The 20,542-nt window shown below is 39.6% G+C and overlaps 1 pseudogene; it reads right to left on the bottom strand.

The window, feature by feature from the left end:
- Positions 1-20,054, bottom strand: part of LOC149225784 (putative LRR receptor-like serine/threonine-protein kinase IRK pseudogene) — a 137,135-nt pseudogene extending 117,081 nt beyond the window's left edge.
- Between the last annotated feature and the right edge of the window lie 488 nt (positions 20,055-20,542).

The raw sequence follows: 20,542 nt of genomic DNA, 5'->3' as shown, positions 1-20,542 counted from the left end.
CGAAAAAGTATAAAATAATACCTGGGGGAACCGCTTGATCTTGCAACCAAGGAGTACTTTCATAATAGTGTCGTTAACCTGAAAAGTAAAAAGCGATCAAAGACACGTCGTTTTATTTCCTTATCGAGTTCGAAACGACAAAAACCCGGCAATCTTTTCCTGATTTTGCGGTCAGAAAAGAGCTAAAAGGGGACCGTCTTTTAATTCCGTTTTAACGAGTGAAAAAGAAACACTCGGCGATCTTTTCATGTTTTAGGAGTCAGAAAAGGGCTTAAAAGATGACTCTGAAATTTTGTTTGTGAAAAATTACAATTTCCCTCGAAATCCCTTTGTCCTGCACAAAAGCGACACATTACTCATACCTGTTTAAAATAGGCAAAAATACATTCAAAAACATCTTTTCATGGTAAAAAATGAACTAATTCATCCAAAAAACCTATAAAAAGACCTTTTACCATGTCATTTTTACCGTTTCACTGTTGAGGTTGAAAAAGGAGCTTTTGACAAGAAACTTCCCGTGGTCGCTGCGGAAAATCTGACCGTTGGAATCGAACGCCGTCTCATCCAGGTATTTTACACATCCTACTCTGCATTTCTATCCGTTTAGAATCAATTTTTAGGTTTTAGTTTCATTTTTTGGGGGGGTTTTGGTTTTGGAATGCGCCTCTCGGCGGACGCAGGTGCCCTTCGGGTGACCTGCGTCCCCCGACTTTTTCTCATACGGGAAAACGGTCGGAAGACGCAGCCCGCCTTCAGGCCCGCTGCGTCCGAGCGCCCTGTGCTACAAAGCCGGGGTGCGTCCTCCGAGAAACGCGCATTTCAAAACCCCAACTCTCTCAAAAACCACCAAAAATTCCCAAATTAATTTCTAATGCTATTTTTGATATGCAGGGCATTAATCATGTTAGACTGGAGAGAAAGAGAGCATGTAGAGGAAGATGAAGCTGCAATAAATCATCAACCTTCCCTGGATGCCCTAAGAGCATGCGGATTATACAAATATTGGACCATACCGGGCATGAGGGGCCAGGTAAGATTCTTGGAATGGCTGGTTGAGCGATGGAACGTACAAGAACAATGCTTTTACATAGGAGGGCACCAGCTCGAGATAGAGCCCTCGGATGTATACTTTCTCACTGGCTTGCCAAACAGAGGTGAGCAACTCAGTCTTGCGGGGACTAGGCCGGGTGGCCAATCCCTTGATAGTCTCCGCGAGACTTGGTGCACACCTGGGGCTCACCATTCAAAAGGCATAGAGATAAAACACATCACTCTGCCGGAACTCAAAGTCATAGCGTTCACGGTTACCAGAATTTGCGGCGCGGCCGCTTTACACATTGCTTCCGGATCCCAAATGCGGATGGCAATTGACTGTTACCAAGGCACCATTTTCAACTGGTGTGAAGCTGTGTCGGCTCATATGAAGAGCCAACTGACCAAGGCAAAGAACGGACGACTAAAGACTTTTGGATATGGGCCTATAGTCGTGAGCTTTGCCTTGGAGAGAATTCCAATGCTGATCCCTCAGCAACTCACTGTTGATATCTTGGGTCCCCAGCAGCCAAAGCTGATACGATGGGTTGCGGTGATGGCCCGGCATCCTGACGAGGGCGCGACAGTGGTTCGATTCTCAGATAGTTATTTTGACTGGTTAGAGGGCCAGCTTTTTGTGATACAGGACTTTCCGTATGCCGGAATGGATTTCAGAGGTGATCCGGACATGGTTCTTCCACAGGGAGAACAATGGGACGACAGAGGTACTTTTTATTTTCACAAGTTTTCTAGTTATGTATTTTTTGTATTTTTTATATATATCGTCTCAAAACTAATAGTAAATCTTTCAAAATGCAGATGTTGGTCCACAGCGTCCAGCCAACCTCCGGCCTTATGATAGACTACATCCAGCTGCACCGGTACCGGCCCCACAGGATGCGACAGCAGAAGTACTAGCTGATTTGGAGCATGATCTAGAGCGTCTCACGGCAGATATACCTGAGACTACTATGGACGACATTCCTATGAGGCTTCAGCGCTTCGTAGTCGCGGTCCCTGGACCGTTTAGGAGATTTTTGCGTAAGGTAGCCCGCGCAGTGGTGTCGTACAGAGAGCACCACCAGTGATTGACTAGTCACTTTTGTAGTCACATGTGACATTTTGACTTTTTGTACTATCATTTTGCCGATCATAAGGTGTTTTAAACCTATGATCGAAGACGATGTATATATTTTTTGACACACTTCTATCTATATATATCACTATTACCGGCTTATCTTGTTTAACATATGTGATGAAATGTTTTTAAATTTACTTGCATGATTATTGTAAATGTCTGTCCAACATTCGAGAAGCAATTGCATCTGCTAATGTATTCAAAGACCTTGGAATATGTTGATATTCAATGTAATCAAATTCACGTTCCAAGAGACGCACTCTCAAAAACAACCTTAATAACACAGGATTTCTAATGGCATAAACTCTATTAAGCTGTAATACAACAAGTTCAGAATCTAACCTCACTATCAAACGTCGAATTCCAAATGAAATAGATTCGGATAATAATTCAACCACTGCACTGTATTCTGCAATGTTATTCGTTGTTTGACCGAGGCTTACCCCATGCATAGAAACTAACTCGTCAGAGGGCGAATAGATAACCCAAGCTGCGGAAGAGATATTCCGTGTACTACGACAAGCACCATCAGCAAATCCAATGTATGTTTGGAGAGGCGTCGACATCTACAATATCAAGAGTAAAACCAAGATAAGCCAGAATAATGACGAAAAACCACACTTGCTAAGCTAAGCACACTGACTAAACTAACACACTTGCTAGCTAGAAAGAAAATCTAACCTATCTAAAAATTTCTCCATACCCATCATTTTAAGCATAATACCTCTTTAGGTAAAGTCCATTTCTGGGTTTACCCAAAGAGTCCCCATCAAAATCAACTAACTCATAAGCCCCTTTTGCTAGCTTTCGCTTTACAATGTAGGGCCCATGCCACATGGGAACGAATTTTCCGGCACCTAGCTTATCGTTAGCTTGATCATATAATAGTACTAGGTCTCCTTCCGAAAAACTTCGAGGGGTTACATTTTTATCGTACTGAGCTTTCATTCGTTTCGCGTGAGTCTCGATAGCTAAAGTAGCGTCACGTCGAGTCTCATCTAATTTAGCCAAGTATAATAACCGTTTCTCCTCTTCGGAAGTAGCTGGAAGTAATTCGACAGCCATTTGAAGTGATGGGATTTCGCATTCAATAGGTAACACAGCTTCTAAGCCATAAACTAGCTGGAAAGGGGTGAAACCTGTTGAATTTTTCACTGAAGTTCGATATGCCCATAGCGCCGAAAATAACATGTTATGCCAATTCGTTCGATGGATACCAATGATCCGTCGAATCATGATGACTAGAACTTTGTTGATTGACTCAACCAAACCGTTGGCTTGCGGATAATAAGGAGTAGAGCTATCGTGGCGCAAACCAAGCTGGCTTGTAAGCTCAGTCATCATGACGTTTCGAAAATGGCTCCCATGGTCAGTAATGATTGCTTGTGGGACACCAAACCTAGTTATGATATGATTGAATACGAAAACTGCAGCTGTCTTGCCGCTTGCGTCGAATGTAGGCATCGCCTCGGCCCATTTTGTAAAATAATCAACCGCGAGGATGATATACGCATGCCCCCCGGCCGAGTGAGGGTTACAAGTAATAAAGTCAATGCCCCATTTGGCGAATGGACCAGCGGCAATTATAGGGTGGAGAGGAGCAGGTGGAGCGCGCATCTTTCGATCAAACACTTGACAGTTGTGGCATGTTCTGACAGCAAGGATACAATCTTTAAACATAGACGGCCAGAAATAGCCAGCGCGCAACACCTTCTGAGCTGTGGCATACCCAGACATATGACCGCCACATGCTCCAGAGTGACAATCATTCAAAACTCTCTCAGCCTCTTCGTGAGTTAAACAACGTCGAAAAACTAAGTCTGCCCCCGGCGATAAAGTGTATCTCCAATAATTCTGTATTGCTGGGATCGAAACCGAATTTTTCGACGGTCTTCCTTGGAAGCTTCAGGCCGAAAGGTTTGGGTTTGGAGATAGATGATTATATCCCCATACCACGGATCTAAAGTGCTAATAAGAAACAAAGATTCGTCCACAATGGACTCCTCTGCCACAGTCTCTGTGTCAGCACTCGGGAAATCACACATCAATTCCGCAAAAACTAAAGATTTCTTAGACTTGGACTTCTCGAACTCCAAGTCGAACTCTTGCAGGATAACAATCCATTTAGAGTACTTGCCCCCTAGCAGTTGTTTTGTCAAAATATAAATCATAGGGTTGCAATCCGAAATAACTGTAGTCTTGCGGAGAAGAATGTAGTGACGAAAACGCTGGACAGCTTGAACGGCTGCCAGGGCCAATTTCTCCACATGCGAATATTTTAACTCAGTGGGATTTAAGGTTCTACTAAGATAATATATCACATGCTCTGCTTTGAATTCATCTTCTTGAACTAACACCATTCCAATGGTGGAATGCGAAGCTGCGAGGTATAAGAAGTAGTCCTGGTTGTAGTTGGGAGGATGCAATAACGGTGCATGGGTCAACGCGTGTTTCAGTGCATCAAAAGATTGTTGGGCAATCTCGTCCCAAAAGAATTGTGCGTTCTGTTTCAACAACCGTGTAAAACCTTTAGTGACCTCGGCGTAGTTTGGGATGAATCGGCGTAAAAAGTTCGCTTTCCCTTGCAAACTTTGGAGTTGGCGCAAACTCGAAGGAGGAGGCAATTTGATGATAGCCTCGACTTTCGAGGGATCGACGCGAATGCCGGCTTTTGAAACAACAAATCCCAGCAATCGACCTGTTTCTATACAGAAAACACACTTGTGGGGATTCAACCGAATTCGATAATGCCTACACCTCATAAAGATTGCTCGTAGGTGGACAAGGTGATCAGCTCGTTGTAAAGAATGAGCAGGCAAATCATCGAGATAGGGTTGCACAATGTGCTTGATGTCATGAAATGCATAAGACATCGCCCGTTGAAAAGTGGCCCCGGCATTCTTAAGTCCAAAAGGTAATTTGCAATAAGCAAATGTCCCCCATGGACAAATGAATGCCGTTTTTGGTTGATCGGCAGGTAGAATATTGATTTGATTATAGCCTGAGAAACCATCCATGAAGGAAAACATCTCACTTCCGGCACAATCATCAATAATTTGATCGATATAAGGCGTAGGATAGTTGTCTTTTGGACAAGCTCGATTGATATCCCTATAGTCGATACAGATTCTTATTGTTCCTTGTTTTTTATTGACGGGAACAATATTCGATACCCAATCCGTTAACGGGATCGGATAAATGAAACCTGCTTTCAACAGCTTTTCGACTTCTGCTTTAATCGCAGCCGCTTTTCGAGGGTGAATCTGACGCAACCGTTGCCGAATGGGTTTAGCATCCGGGTAGGTTTTGATTTCATGAACAACAATGGCAGGATCAATTCCCGGCATTTCCTCGTAAGACCAGGCAAACACGTCGCGGAATTCTTGGAATAGGGCCTTGTAAGTTTGGATTTCTTCTTCAGTACATGCGGCACCTATATGAATGTTCTCCTCGATTCCGGGCTTCACTGAAATATCAATGGGAATAGTACGAGAAATATTCCCTAAATTCAGCTCTGAATCAGAATGTTTCGTTGGATCCTGAGCGTCTTTGACATATTCAGCGGTAAAGATAGATGAAAAATCATTTTCAAATGCATCATCCTTAGGTAAAAACGAAGATCTGTGATGGAGATCTTCCCATGGTAGATCATCTACACTTAGGATTTCGCGAAGTTGTTCGTCAGATGACACTTCTTCGGGAAACGTTATCCGTTCTAAGGGTGAGGTGAAAAGTGACTCTTCACTGACCACATTCATTTGGTCGGTTGAATGAAAGTCGGTAAAAGACATAAGAGCTTCATAAGCAATCTCATACGGACTCAACGGCATAACATCACCGAGTGAGTCTAGCTCAGAGTCAGAGGGAACATACCAAGGATCATCATAAATAATGTTTTCTGACGTGATCATATGAATTGTTGCGAACGAAGGGTCTGCATTGAGTGGAGGGAGAGGAAAAGTTCCCAGTAAACCGGAATCCTTAACTAAACCTACACCAATGTCCCTATAAGGGATTGTCGTTTTACCAACATGCTGGATAGTTTCTAAAGAGGTTGGGTCGGATGAAAAGTATGTCAGCTGATCAATAGTCACGATCTTACCGTTATGTGGAAACTTAATGACTCTGAAGACCGATGAAACGACCGCTGTCATAGCATATGACCAACTTCGACCCAAAAGAAGGTTGTAGTCTAGAGGGGCATCAACCACTTCCACATCCAGACTAACGGTTTTACCTTCGACCCCTATAGGCAATTCTTGTAGAATACCAAACGGACGGAACCCACGGCCATCAAAGGCCTTAAGGATGGTGGGGGATTGGTTCAACGAAGGAGAACCAAGCGATCTCCAACATTGAATCGACATAATACACGTAGAAGCTCCCTCATCAATCACAGTCCGATGAATAGGCCTGTTTTTGACTATCACTGGAATTTGGAAAGCCATTTGATGGGGGAGACGCGGTGTACTACTTTCTAGATCAAAGATCATTAGGTTCGGGTCCTGAACATCGACAGCTCCAATAGCCGACAAAAGCAATTTTCGTTGCGCTGGACATGATTGCAGCACTTCGAGTGCCGACATTGCTGAAGGTGAAACAGCTAAGTCTTCAACAATGTTGTAATTCTGGGCTGCTCTCGCATGTGGATTGAAAGCAGACCTTCGAAGTACACCCTTGGCGGGCGGCTTAATCACTAAGTCTGGGTTAGGTTTTTCGATCTGTAGTGGATCGGAACCAGGAGCTGAGGTTGATGGGTTAGAGTGAGAAGATTCTGCTTCTTTACCATCAACAGGAGCCTTACTACCATAATCTTGCGATCGAGTCGCAATCCTGACATGAGACATCATCAAAATGGGTTCTTCACTGGCATTCGAAGAAGAACCTATCATCTTATTCTCCTGCTCTGGAAATGGATTTTTTAACACAGCAGGAGTGGGAGAACCTTTGACTATTTTCACTACCTCGGCCCGATGAGGGCAGTCTCTCGTAAAATGATCTTCTTCACAAATAAGACAAGGATATCGAGGTTTGCGCTTTTCGTCATTGGTTTCCGACTTTTCCGTTTTCTCCTTTGGAGCCTTGTCTGCTTTAGCCTTCTTCTTTCCTTTCTTCTTTCCACCGTTTTTGGATTTGGCCGTAGATGACTCTACAGCGTGAATGTCGGCGGTAAGTTCAGGAGGAGAAGACTCTCCTGTCGGAGAATCAGGCAAAGTGATAATTGGAGTATTGGAGGTCTTGGAAGACTTCTTCTTACTCTTCGTAGTCACGATACCGATCATACCATCAGCGGCATGAGATCCCGAAGGAGCAGCAGCGATTTGGTTTGACTTTGGAAGATCCGGAATTTTCTCGTGTAACGTACCCGACTGAGTGTAAACTAAGTCAAGGTATTGTGCCTGAGCAATGACTTGCTCCTCAGTAACTACTCCGGCCTTAGCTACATCTTCAGTAATTCTTGGTAATAATGATTTGACAAACCATTCAGCTAAGATTTGGTCCGGGATAAAAACTTTCACTAATCTCCTTCGACGTCTCCACTCATGGATGTGATCAGAAATGTACGTGGATGTCGATTGTTTTAGCGAAGTTAATAATTCTGTACCATTATCGTATCTGACTGGTAACTGAAAATGAGTTAAGAACGAGGTAGCTAACTGGCTAAAGTTGTAAAAAGAGGCCCGTGGTAACTCAATGTACCACTTGGCTGCGAGACCAATGAGTGTACGCTGGAAAAGACGTAAGCGGATGGAATCATCTGAGATGGAATTTGATGCACACCAGAGGTGGTAAGTCATCACGTGATTAGACGGATCCTCTCCAGACTTACCTTCGAACTTGGGTATATCGCTGGGCAACTTATTTGGCATTGGCGGCCAGAACGGAAGATATTGAATTGGATCGTTCGTTAGGCGCGTCAAGTCGGGTAAATCTAAAGTCGCAATAAACGGTAACTGCCGGTTAGGATCTCTAAAACTCTGAGTCACAATACCAGCCCCAGGAGGAGGATATCCAGGATAACTAGGAACAGGAGTCGCATTGGGGATATTATATCCTCCTGGAAAACCAGGATTAACCGGACCGTACTGGGGTTGCTGAGGTGGTTGATAAGTGTACCCAGGATACGGTTGATACTGGTAAACCGGTTGTTGGGCAGCTTGCCCAGGTTGATACTGTCCCTGGTACGGAGGTTGAACAAATTGAGGTTGAGTAGTAACAACCGTACTTGTACCAGGTTGGCCTGCAGGCATCTGGACTGTGGTTTGAACCGTGGGTCCAGACAACGGTACAGATGTCTGAGGAGTGGTTACAGGGACAGTAGAAACCGGAGCTGCCGATACTCCAGAAGTAAGCATGGTAGATGAAGCGGTAGTTGCTGCAGCCGTGTGAGGTGGAGTACTAGGTGCAATTGGCGGCTGAGTAACTACAGAAGTTACAGGGGTCTGAACACTTGACTGGACAGGTTGCGGTTGCTGGGGTGGACCAGGAACTGCAGGTTGTCCTGCTTGAGGTACCGACTGTATACTTGGTTGCGACATCTGTTGACCCTGTGACGGATCCCATGTTAACATTCCAGGGTATTGACTCGTAACAGGTTGAGGATACTGAGATCCATAGCCGTATTGAGGATAGGGTTGATAACTGTAAGGTGCAGTCCCATATGATTGCCCTTGAGGTGGTTGATAACCTTGACCAGGGTATTGACCCGTAGGTTGATAACCTTGAGGTAAATACGAATACTGGGGTTGACCTTGACCTTGAGGTTGGTATCCTTGAGGTTGATACCCTTGGGGTTGATACCCTTGGGGTTGCCATCCTTGAGGTTGCCATCCTTGAGGTTGATACTGATACTGAGGTTGACTTTGGGGTACATATTGAGGCTGGGGTTGATACCCTTGAGGTTGCCCCCCAGTCACGAATGAAGTACCTTGAGGTTGCCCCCCAGGCATTAACGAAGGTTGCCCCCCAGGCGGTAATTGGCCACCTTGAGGTTGGTTAATGGGAGTTGAACCTGACATCATATAAACGTCACCTATACTCAATGGTACATTACCACTGTTTCCAACTAATAACCCATGATCAACGGGTTGAGGAGATGCTCCCGCAAAGGTACCAGAAAGTGATTGATACCCAGTAGGAACAGAAGGACCGCCATGTAAAAATGATTCAGGACTTTGTGAAAACACAGATGACTGACCAGACATATTTACAGGAGAATGAATTCCTCTAGGTGGAACCGGAGTACGAGGTGTAGAAAAACCTACTGAGTTGTCTAAAAAATTGGTTAATGCAAGGTACCAAGATTCACTTCTAGGAGGACTGTAAAAGATGGATTCACGCTCCCTTAGATCAAGGGTAATTAGATCTTCAGAATCAGAAACGCCTATTTCTTCCTCTGGAACAAGTTCTTCTATAGCAATTAATCCAACAGGAAGATTTTCGGTGATAATTCTTTCTATTCTTGGTGAATCAGGAACACTAGGAGTTGGAGTAACAGGTTCTGAAATTTCAGGTTCTTCGCCTGTTTCACTGGCAGATGAAAAACTACCAGCAAGCTCGGAAACTGTAACAGCTTCGGGATTGTAACCTGTTTCTAAACTTTGGTAATCTGGATGGACTACCAAGGAAGATTCTCCTTCTTCAGGTGATCCTACTCTACTGCCACTAGGAGGAGTTACAAGGACCTTTAACCCTTCTAAATGACCCGGAATGTCTTCAGGAGATTCACCCCGCGATTTACGGAGTTTTCTTAACAAATCTATTCCGGTAACAATCTCAGGAGACTGGCCCGCAATTCGACGGGACCTTCTCGGTAATTCCGCCACAATTAAAGATTTTAACTACAACACACGAAAACAAAGTAAAAAATTTCAAATCAAACCACCTAAAGTCTTCTAAAGAACCAATCAAATTTGAAGCACACGCCTAAATAATCTAGAGCGTCAAACCACACACAAACAGTAGTCTTCCGGACCAAAAGCGCTAGTTGGTGATTAGGCCCAACCTCGCAGGATTCAGTACAGAAATAGTGGGTGGAACAGTTACCCCGGCAACCTGCTTAATGAATAGACTGGACCAAGTTCCTCCACTTTAACCGTCTCGAAGTGAAGCGAACCCCCCAGAAAATCCAAGTGAGTATAACCGACGTCTGCTCCAGGTACAGTGGGACCTTCCCTCCACCGTCACCTTGGGTAGAATCCTAGATATTATGGCCACTAAGGTTACCAATCACAACAATTACACCTGGGGGAACAGTCTAAACTCCGACAGCACGCAAGGGCAGAGTAGCAAGCTCCAATCCCCTTACCGGCTCCTTGACAACAATCCAAGGTTTACCGATAAGTGACCCCTGGCTCCTCGACAATGGTTAATCCGAGGTTTACCGTTTGTAATACGTACTGCCTGGCGTCGTTCCCAACGAGGGAGGAATGATCCCCTCACTGGTTCGGACACGAGCTCGTGCTTCTCCTTTAAGAGGAGCTTTCCCAGAATGTAACTGAAACAATTGGATTTGTTCTACTCAAGATAGACTATCTGTTTGGTTTTGTAGTCTTGGAGAGTTAAGTACTCACCTACTCCAAGACCCTAGCCTAAGCTATGTTGGTGCTTCAGAGCCCTAGAAAAATAAAGATTACTAGATTGATTTTAATTTAAGCGTTACTTTTAAGGTTGTTTCTTAAGTCAAAAGGTGATGGAAGTGAAACTAGTGGTGTGTTGACTCGACTCGAAACCACTACAAAATGCACCTAAAATGATTTATCCACTACTTTACTTTTTCGATGAATTGCTTAACTAAAAAGTTGAGAGAATGCAATCTTTATAAAAGCAACTTCTTAATTGAAGACAATCAAAGAAACAATTCGTTTTTCTTTTCCAAGCATAAAAACATAACTTCTCTTTACATGCACGAAAAAACTCTTTTCTTCTTTTGAAAACAAAAAGCTACTTGAAACAAGACTTTTTAAGAAGATGTTTTTGTATTTTTCTTTTAATAAAGCAAGTAAATCTAATGTAAACAAAAATCAATCGCACTCATAAGCAAACTAAAGGTAAATTTACTCTAAGCAACCTTAACGAGGTCAAAACTAACAATGATTATTTCTAAGGTGTTTTACTTGATCACAATCAAATCAAGGACTAGCTTATTGCAGAATCAAAAACTAGCCAAAACAAAATTCTAATCTTTTTGTTCTTTTTGTAAAATGGAAATCAATACTTTATAAACAAGTAATTCGAAATTTGACCCAAAACAACTCAAATGGCAAGTTGCTCACAAAAGGAGACTTTACGACAGGCCCGACTTCTAAGAAGGTTGACTAACCAGAGAGATCTAAGGCTGGACAACTTTCTACTATCAAAGTCACTACAAAGCCTTTCCAAAAATCAAACCCTAGGTCTAAACTTCGTTGAAAACCACTAAAACACTCAAAGCTCACAAAACAAGTTCAGGTGAAAATTCTTGACAGGGTACTAAAGGATCTGGGCAGAAAACACTAAGGAAAAACAAAATCTAAAAGCAATTTAAAGCAAAAATGGAATTTTCTTAAGTTTTACAGGAAGACGCAGGCAACCCGTTGTCACAGGTGCGGCCCCGCTCTGTGCAGACGGCAACAGCGCGTCCAAAGACGCACTGTGCAGTACTAAGAGGGTGCGTCCTTCTGGAAAAATGAAGAAAAACCAAATCTAACTAAATCTAAAGCTAAGCCACCCAAATACTAATTCTCACAGTCAAAAACCAGAAAATAAAAATGATTTTCTCAAAGCAAAGTTCATATAAAGGAAAAGACTCTCTCATTAATGGATTCCCCAGTGGAGTCGCCAATTTGTCACACGGAATCTGTCAAGGGTGCGGACACGACTGACCTTCCTAGAAGTCTAAGACATTCTAATGACAAACAAGACAAAATGGAGTGATCTTTCTCTAAATACACCTTTTACAACATGAAAACTACAAGTGTTTAGGCTTACCTTATTCCAAAACGCTGTTGTTGAAGTCCGTTCTTGACGATCCGGATGAGCTCCTCCTTCAAGTCAATTCCTGCAACCACAAACAATCAAACAATTACCAAGCACTTGCATTTCATATAATAAAACATATATTCAACATGCAGACCAAGGAACACATGAAATAACTCATTAACACAAGCTATTGAGAAAAATAAACCAGTTTGTATTAATAACGAAACAAAGAAACTCTTACAACCTGGCCTTGGTGTTGTGCAAGTTCCTCCCAGGGTCCATCAAGGGTTTTCCTCTACTTTGACAAAGCTCACCCTCTCCCAAGTAGAATCAAGTGAAGACAATCTCTCCTCACAAAGGCTCTAATGGAAGACCTAAATCCTGCAGCATTTACCCAAAGAAAATGTATAGCTCCAACCTCTTCTCCTTCTGGCTCAATGCCTTTATTTATAGTGCTGTAAAGAGGTTATTCAGGTCCACTATCAATGGGATCATCCCCCTCTATGGGTGGGATAGCTCCCTTATTGATGGGATAAGTTCCCCCTTAATAGAGATACATGAACCAACTGGAGGCGCATCCATTTCATCAAACCGACCTCTAGAATGTTCTAGAAGTAACCACAAGTAACTTTTTCAAGATAAAACTCGCGCATTTTGCCTTTTACAGAGGGACGCACCTGTCCCTTAACATACAGAGCGTCCATGGACGCAGATTTTGTGAACAAGGTCCGCGTCCCCGCAGGTAAGACTAGAGAGAACCTGCGACCCCAGAGATAAACATGATTTTTACAAGACTTTCTCTCTTCTTTGAGTTTGAGATGGATAACAGAGGCATGAGACTTGCCTAAGAGGGTAGCATGACTGTTGATTTGAGCCATACTAACTGTAAGTAGTCAAGGTGACATTTTTTAGTGTAATAATGAGCATATCGAATCATAAGGTAGCAAGGGGGTTAACTACTTCAAGTCACCTGATATGTTGTAGATTGAGTTAGTGCTCCACCATGGGACTTAAGCTCTAGCGTTGATTCTTTTATTAAGATGAGAAACTATTGATTTTGGTTGAAAACATGTTAAATTTATACTGAGGAAAGAAAAATGATATTCTACCAGAAACATTAATGTGTTTTTTCCTTAAAATTTAACTTTGTTTGAGACATAAAAAATTGGTTTTATTAGCATTTTTTAAAAAGTATGAAAATTGACCCTAAAAAAAAAATCATTATTCCAGTATCAACACTTTCATTCTGAAGCTATATTTTGCAGGAAAATTTCGTAGAAAATTTCGTAGTCACTGCCATTTTTAAAACAGCTGCAAAATTGACACCTAAAAAAAAAATCATTATTCCAGTATCAACACTTTCGTTCTGAAGCTATATTTTGCAGGAAAATTACGTAGAAAATTTCGTAGTCACTGCCATTTTTAAAACAGCCGCAAAATTGACACCTAAAAAAAAAAAACATCGTTCCAGTATACACACTTTTCGTTTTGAGCACTGTTTTTGTGGTTTTTTTGGGGTTTTTGGGCCAGAGTTCCCGTTTTGACTTTATAGTTCCCGTTTCAAAGTTTACATTGTTAAAAGAATTCTTCTCCAGCTCCCACTAGAAGGACGCCCCAATGCCTTGGTTTTATCAATAGTCAGCTGAATGGATGCCCCAACACCCAAGTGAGCCGCAACTCACCCTAGCACCACCCTACCACCTTGAAGTGTTCAAGGGCTCCAACCTATAGGTGACTTCATGCACTAGCCTACACCTCCTTGCCACCCTATAATGACTGAAATGAGACAAGGGTGTGGATTCTCGTACCATGGACAATGATCCACGATACAATATAATTTACAATGAATTTGACTGAACACCCAATCACACTATGACCTGCAACCCAACCAAAACATCATCCCAATAGAGACTCCTATACCTCCCAGTAATGCCTTTTTGACTCTAAGCAGATTGACTCTTTTACAGTAATGACTCTTTCAATGATGACACTTTTACAAATGAATCTTTTAAACAATGTAAACTTTGAAACAGGAACTGATACGATTACTTGTTTTGTATAGGTAGCAAAAAAGTGACCCGATTTTAAAAAGTGGCAATGCAGAATACACTCTTTTTTTTTTTTGGAGCATATTTTTGACACTTTAAATTCTCTTATGTATCAAATATAAATATTTGTTTTTAAATGTTAGTGATTTTCATGCTAATTTTGAAACGTGTTGATGTAGCATCAACATTTTTTTTTAGAGGCCATATTTTTTACACTTTAAATTTTTTAATGGATTAACTATGCATACCTTTTTTTTAGATCGCTTATTTTTTACGCTTTAAATTTTTTAATTTATTAAGTATGATTTTTTTTTTAAATGTTACATTTTTGGACAATTAAAAATTTTTTATGTCCAATTTTTTTTGAAATCATGATTACTTAACAAATTTTCTAGTTATTATTTTTTTTAAACGTTGATTACTTAAAAAAACAAATATAGAAATATATATAAAAAAGACTAAAAAGAACATAGAAAAATTAAAAAAGAGAAAATTTATCTAGTAAACCATAATAGAATTTGGAAAAAAAAACAAACAAACTATAAAATTAAGTAAGTAAAAATAGAAAAGAAAAAAAAAAAACATTAAAAAAAATAAAAATAAAAACAAACGAGATTAAAAAAAGAAAAAAGAAAATTAACCCAAAAAAAACAAAAAAAATAAAAGAAAACTATTAAAAACGTTAAAAAAATAGAAAAACAAAAACATATTCAGAGCAAAAAAAAATTAAAATTAAAATATATATATATATATATATATATATATATATTAATTAAAAAAAAAAAAAACCAAAAAACATTTAAAATCTAAAACAAACATATACATATATATATTTTAAAAAAATAAACATTTAATTTTTTAAATATATATTTCTTATTTGAAAAGAAAACAAAAAAATTATGCACATTTTTATTTAAAAAAAAAATTAAACATGTAATTTTCTTAAAAATATATATTTTTATTTTAAAAAAAAGTTTATGCGATTGTTAATTTTTTTTAAATTAGACATTAATTTTTTTTTAATACGTATTTTATATATATATATATATATATATATATATATATATATGGGCCCGGCCTGCCACCAACTGGCCGCCAATGGGGGTGTGGCCCTAGGCAACGGAGTTGTAGGTAGCTCCACCTCCTAGGGCCGGGCTCCCATGGGCGGCGGCAAGCCGGGCCCAAAAACAATTTTTTTTTTAATTTAAAATAGATATTTAAAAAAAAATTAATGTCTATTAAAAAATGGCATAATTTTTTTTTAAATATATATATTTTTTTAAATTTATATGTTTATTTTTTTTATTAAATAAAAAATGCACAAGTTTTTTTTTTTTTTTTAATATATATATGCTTATTTTTTTTTAAATAAAAAATGCGCAATTTTCTTTTTCTTTTAAATAAAATATATATATATATATATATATATTATTTGTTTTTTGTTTTTTTTTTATTTGAGTATATTTTTTTGTTTTTCTAGGCTTTTTTTTAACGTTTTTAATCTTAATTTTAGTAGTTTTTAATCTTTTTTTTTTTGGTTAATTTTCTATTTCTTTTCTTAATCTAGTTTGTTTTTAATTTATTTATTTTTTATAGTCTTTTGTTAATTTTTTTCTATTCTTAACTTTATAGGTTTTTTTTTTCAAATTTTGTATAGTTTACGAGATAAAATAAAAAATTTACATTTTTTCTAGAAATATGTTTTTCTTATTATTTATTTCTTTATATTTTTAATTTTTGTTTTTAGTTTTTTAATTCTTATTTTTTATAGCTTATTTATGTTCTTTTTAACAATTTTATGATTGATTTTTTTTTGGGTTAATTATTATTATTATTATTATTAGTATGTTTGATTTATTTTTTTTGTCTTTTTTATATAATTGATTTTTTTTTTGTTTTTTTTTAATTTTATGTTTTGTTTTTACTATATAATTTTATTTACGTTTTGTTATTTTTTTGTTTTACATTTTTTTTGGTTCTTTTTCGTTGTTTTTTTTTAATTTATTCTTTTGAAATTTTAATGTTTTTCAGAGTCATGATAAAATCTTTTGCGCCAATATTTCAAAATGTTGAAAATTTACCCTCGAAAAAAAAACCTCTTATCCTCAATACTTTACGTTTTTAGCACTGTTTTTCATGTTTTTTGGGGGGTTTTTTGGTTAGAGTTCACATTTTGAGTTTATAGTTCTTGTTTCAAATTTTACATTGTTTTTACAACTTTACAATGATGACTCTTGGCCTTGACACTTCTTCACAATATATGGATGGTTGTCATGTCTTCAAAGGATGTCCCGCTGCAATGCTCCCTTTGATTTTATACTTCTGCTCTTGTATTCTTGCTTGAAGTTGTACTTGAATCTTCTTCTACTTGCATGAAAAATTTGCCCGATGAAGCCAATCCCAAAACAAAACAAAATACCTTTCAACTTACCTCTGCCTGCAAAACACATGTAAGTCCATAATAATGAATAAATACAAATTAAAATTATAATGCGTACATGAAGTGTGCTTGTCACTTTTGTTGTTGACTTGTTGCAGCAATAAACAAAGACTCCCACTCTTGATATAGGCCTAGACTCTATGCAAGACTATATTGAGAACTGACCTAAAGATATATACAATAAAAACTTATGAAAGACCCTAGGCTTGTGATGCAACAAGTTCTAAGTACAACAACAGAGACCATTCTATCAACTATGACAAGACAAGTAACATGAACTTACAACATCATATATATTTAGCAGACTTGGTGTAGCATCAAGAATATGTATCATCAAATGTGTAGTATCAATAATAGGACATCCGAAATGTGGTATCAAAACTAACTGTGACATATAAATACATAGAGATATAACTGAGACCCTGTATGTACTTACGTTGTCTTGCAAAGACATATGTCAGAGATGATACTTATATTTCTAATGTAAACACTAATCATACATACCTTGCTATAGGAGGCTTACCCTTGACTGTTGATGTGTGGTCCTTATTGCAGTGAGCCTTGAATGCATGCTTTTTCTTGCCTTCTAGGAGCTCGATATTGAATCTGTTGTATCTATTTAATTTCGGATCTCTAGCATCTGAAATTTCACCCCATGGTAGCCCTCTGAGGCTGTTTTCCAACCCCACAGGTTTGATCAATATTGGATTCTTCAATAAAGAGTTATGCCCAATCTCCCATGATGACTTGATTATAGACTGGTTCAGTGGAGAAAAATTGTATGAAATTCCATGTGACCCTTTAGGAATAGAGAAAAAAATATGGAATGATTTAAGGTTCAGTTGGGAACACCCCATCCCACAAGGATGGGCTGGGAGATAAGACCTAGTTGTCCCCTGAGGGACCACTCTGGTATGTGGACATTGTACAGCTCAGGCAAGGCAACCTTTCTCCCTAACCCTAGTCTGTACCCTAGTCAGAACCCTATTGAGAGACACTCCATCCTCCGATTGGACTAGGAGCTGGTCGGCACCCTAGGACCACCCATGATCTTGGCCATGTGGTGGTAACCATTAGAAATTAGGCCATGTTGCCTAGCTCCCTAACCTGGGACACACCATTGGCTTGGGTTCCAAGCTGTCCCCTCTGGCCCACCATCTTGAAGTGAGTGGTACCACATACGAGAGGCACATCAGACCAAATCCCTAACCTAGGACACCCCAATCATCAAGGATGGACTGGGAGTCAAGTCAGTCCCCTCAGCTCCATCGTTGTATCACCTGGACGAGTGGCACCAGTCTGCTGAGGCAAGGCTGTACCCTGGCTCCCTAACATCAACTCTGTGTGCTCGTTCCTTATTGCGTGTAGTTTTCTTTGTGGTGTGTAGTTTTTCTTTCTGTGAATATTTACAAAATTTGAATCTAATGCTCAGAGAGAAAGTTATGATGATTTTACCAACGTCACCTGCTTGACATGGAATTCAGGATCTTGCAAAAAAACTAACTTCCTCATATCATATCTTCAAAAATATAGCGAACTAAGCACTGAAATTGGATCACAAAGTTCATCAAGATTTTGGCTCAAATGGGTTTTAACTTCAGCTTCTGAAGCTTCATAGAAAAAATGTTATAGTAAAATTGCCACGATGACTTGTTTGAAGCCACAAAATCCCTATTAGAGGAGGATATGAGGGTCATTATTTATATCAATGTCTTGATTTGAAATGGTCCTCAACAAGTGAATGTTGTAGGGATTTTAGGAGCAATTTCTTTTATTATTAATTATTGACTATTCAATTACCACAACAAATTATGAGTGCCATGCCACAACCCCAAAGGGTTTTAGCGCACTAATTGAGGTTACTAACTTCAAACATCAATATCTCTCAAATGTGATGAATTACTTGGCGTGCCATATATCAACAGAAACATCTCAATGAGTATAATCTATCTGAAAGATCCTTGACTCAAAATAGAGCAATTTGTCATGTAAAAATTCCCATGAAAGATCGAGGTAGCCCCTGGTGTTGCCTAGGTTGACATCAATGACAACCACTGATCAAAAATCTCCCCATACATCTCGTGCCCTATTCGCTTTTTACACAGTTTCCTAATAGCACATTGCTCTGAAGGAATCTTAAACTTTCCCATACAATCATCGATTAGTTCCTGGAGCCCTTCCACTACCTTCTTATCTCTTAACAACTTCATACATGCTTTTAGAGAAGTGGATAATAGTGAGGGATCTACGTCCTGCACTTCATTGTTTCCGGTTGATTTCTCTTGACTCCCTGACGTAGAAGTTTCAGCAAAATTCTTCTTGACCTCCAGAAAAGTTTGTTTAGCCATGTTGATGTCAAACCTGACCTTCTTTTCAGTAGCCTTGCGCACCCATCCTTCAGTCTCTGGTTGCTTTCCTTTATCTTCTCCAAGTGACCATATCACTGCGCATTACGATATTAATACTGTGATCTTCTTCACGAGGTTACACCCTCATCATCTGCATGTTCTATGTAGGTTGTTGCATCTTTTTGACCTACATCTTGGAAATCAACACTGGGCAATCTTCTATCACATGATCAAACTATCTGCAATATTGACAAGATGGAAGTGTTGGGTTCTGACAGTCACACGCAAAATTTCCAACTTAGCCACAGTTATAATTGTTCAACGCTTGCTGAGTCTCTACCAACATCGTGCCAGGTTTATCTTGAAAGATTTTAATATGCCAGGTTAGCACCCTATCCTGTAGCACTGTGACCAGTTGCAATTTCTTTATATTATCATCTGTAATTTGTTGTGCTATCCACACAACATTTGCAACAAACCAGAATTGTTCGAGGTCTTCATTCCCTACCCCTTTAAATATTGGCATCTTCATCATGCTCGATATGATGAATGGTCGATGCAAAGGTGGAGGTGGAGGTGAAGGTGTAGGTTTATTGGTAGAGGTGAAGGTGGAGGTGGAGTGGATGGATGAGGTATCCTTGGGATACCCTGACTTACTATCTGCATCGCACTTCACTATGTACTTATAATAGTTCCTTTGTCATCACTGGAAGAGGATCCTAGAAGTGGATTGTATTCAGAGCATGATTCTCTGTTCCTTCTAAAGGGTTTTCCGCTTCGCGTAGTCCCAAACATCAAGGTAATGGCATAACCTGTTTTTCACACAACAACATCTTAATCCAAGTTTTCAGATATTTTAAGTACTTACCTCGCGGTCCCTTGAAGAGCCTGCGCTCTATGTTGCTATAGATGATGGTCGTATCAATTGCAAGCTCAATGACGAACCCTCCTATGATACGATCAATCCAGTGATCAACAACCCGCACGATTTTATTTTTTGAAGCTTCCAAGTGCTTCACCAGCTTTGGAGTCCACATAATAGGGCCGTCAAGCCTCCACGTACCCTGACTGTCCGCTAAATTAGACATCCACTCATGAAATTCACAAGGGAAGAAACATAAAAAGGCTTCGATTTCGTCTATGTACAAGTATCTGTTCAACTACTGTTCATTGGACAATTGCGGTTTCTATTCTCCTCAGCTACAAACACATGCAACTTTCGATTGAGCCACTTTTCGATTTCTTTCTTAGTATGGAACCACTTATTCAACATCACACATTCGTCAGATAGATCCCAATCTTGGTAACAGAACCATTCGTTAGCTTGATGGGGCCTGACCTAGGTTCAACTTTAATTGTGCCAACCAACAAAACCCTAACTATTTTCCCTTTCGAAAACAACCTACATAGCGTAGGCTGCAGTCTCACCCAAAGTAGTATTGGGGGATGCTAGAACCAGGTTTCTACATCCATAGGCCTATGTGATGGTTTTATGATACCCTTATGGCTTAGATATGCCTTCGCACAGATCTAATCCTTTCGATAGAAAACTACTGCAAATCTATCTAAACGACTT

This window comes from Pinus tabuliformis, chromosome J (genome assembly GCF_031772625.1).
Source record: "Pinus tabuliformis cultivar Carrire ecotype Pingquan chromosome J, CPIR1, whole genome shotgun sequence".
Classification (NCBI taxonomy): domain Eukaryota; kingdom Viridiplantae; phylum Streptophyta; class Pinopsida; order Pinales; family Pinaceae; genus Pinus; species Pinus tabuliformis.
Note: the sequence above shows the minus strand (reverse complement) of the source record. Positions and strands in the feature narration are given on the sequence as shown.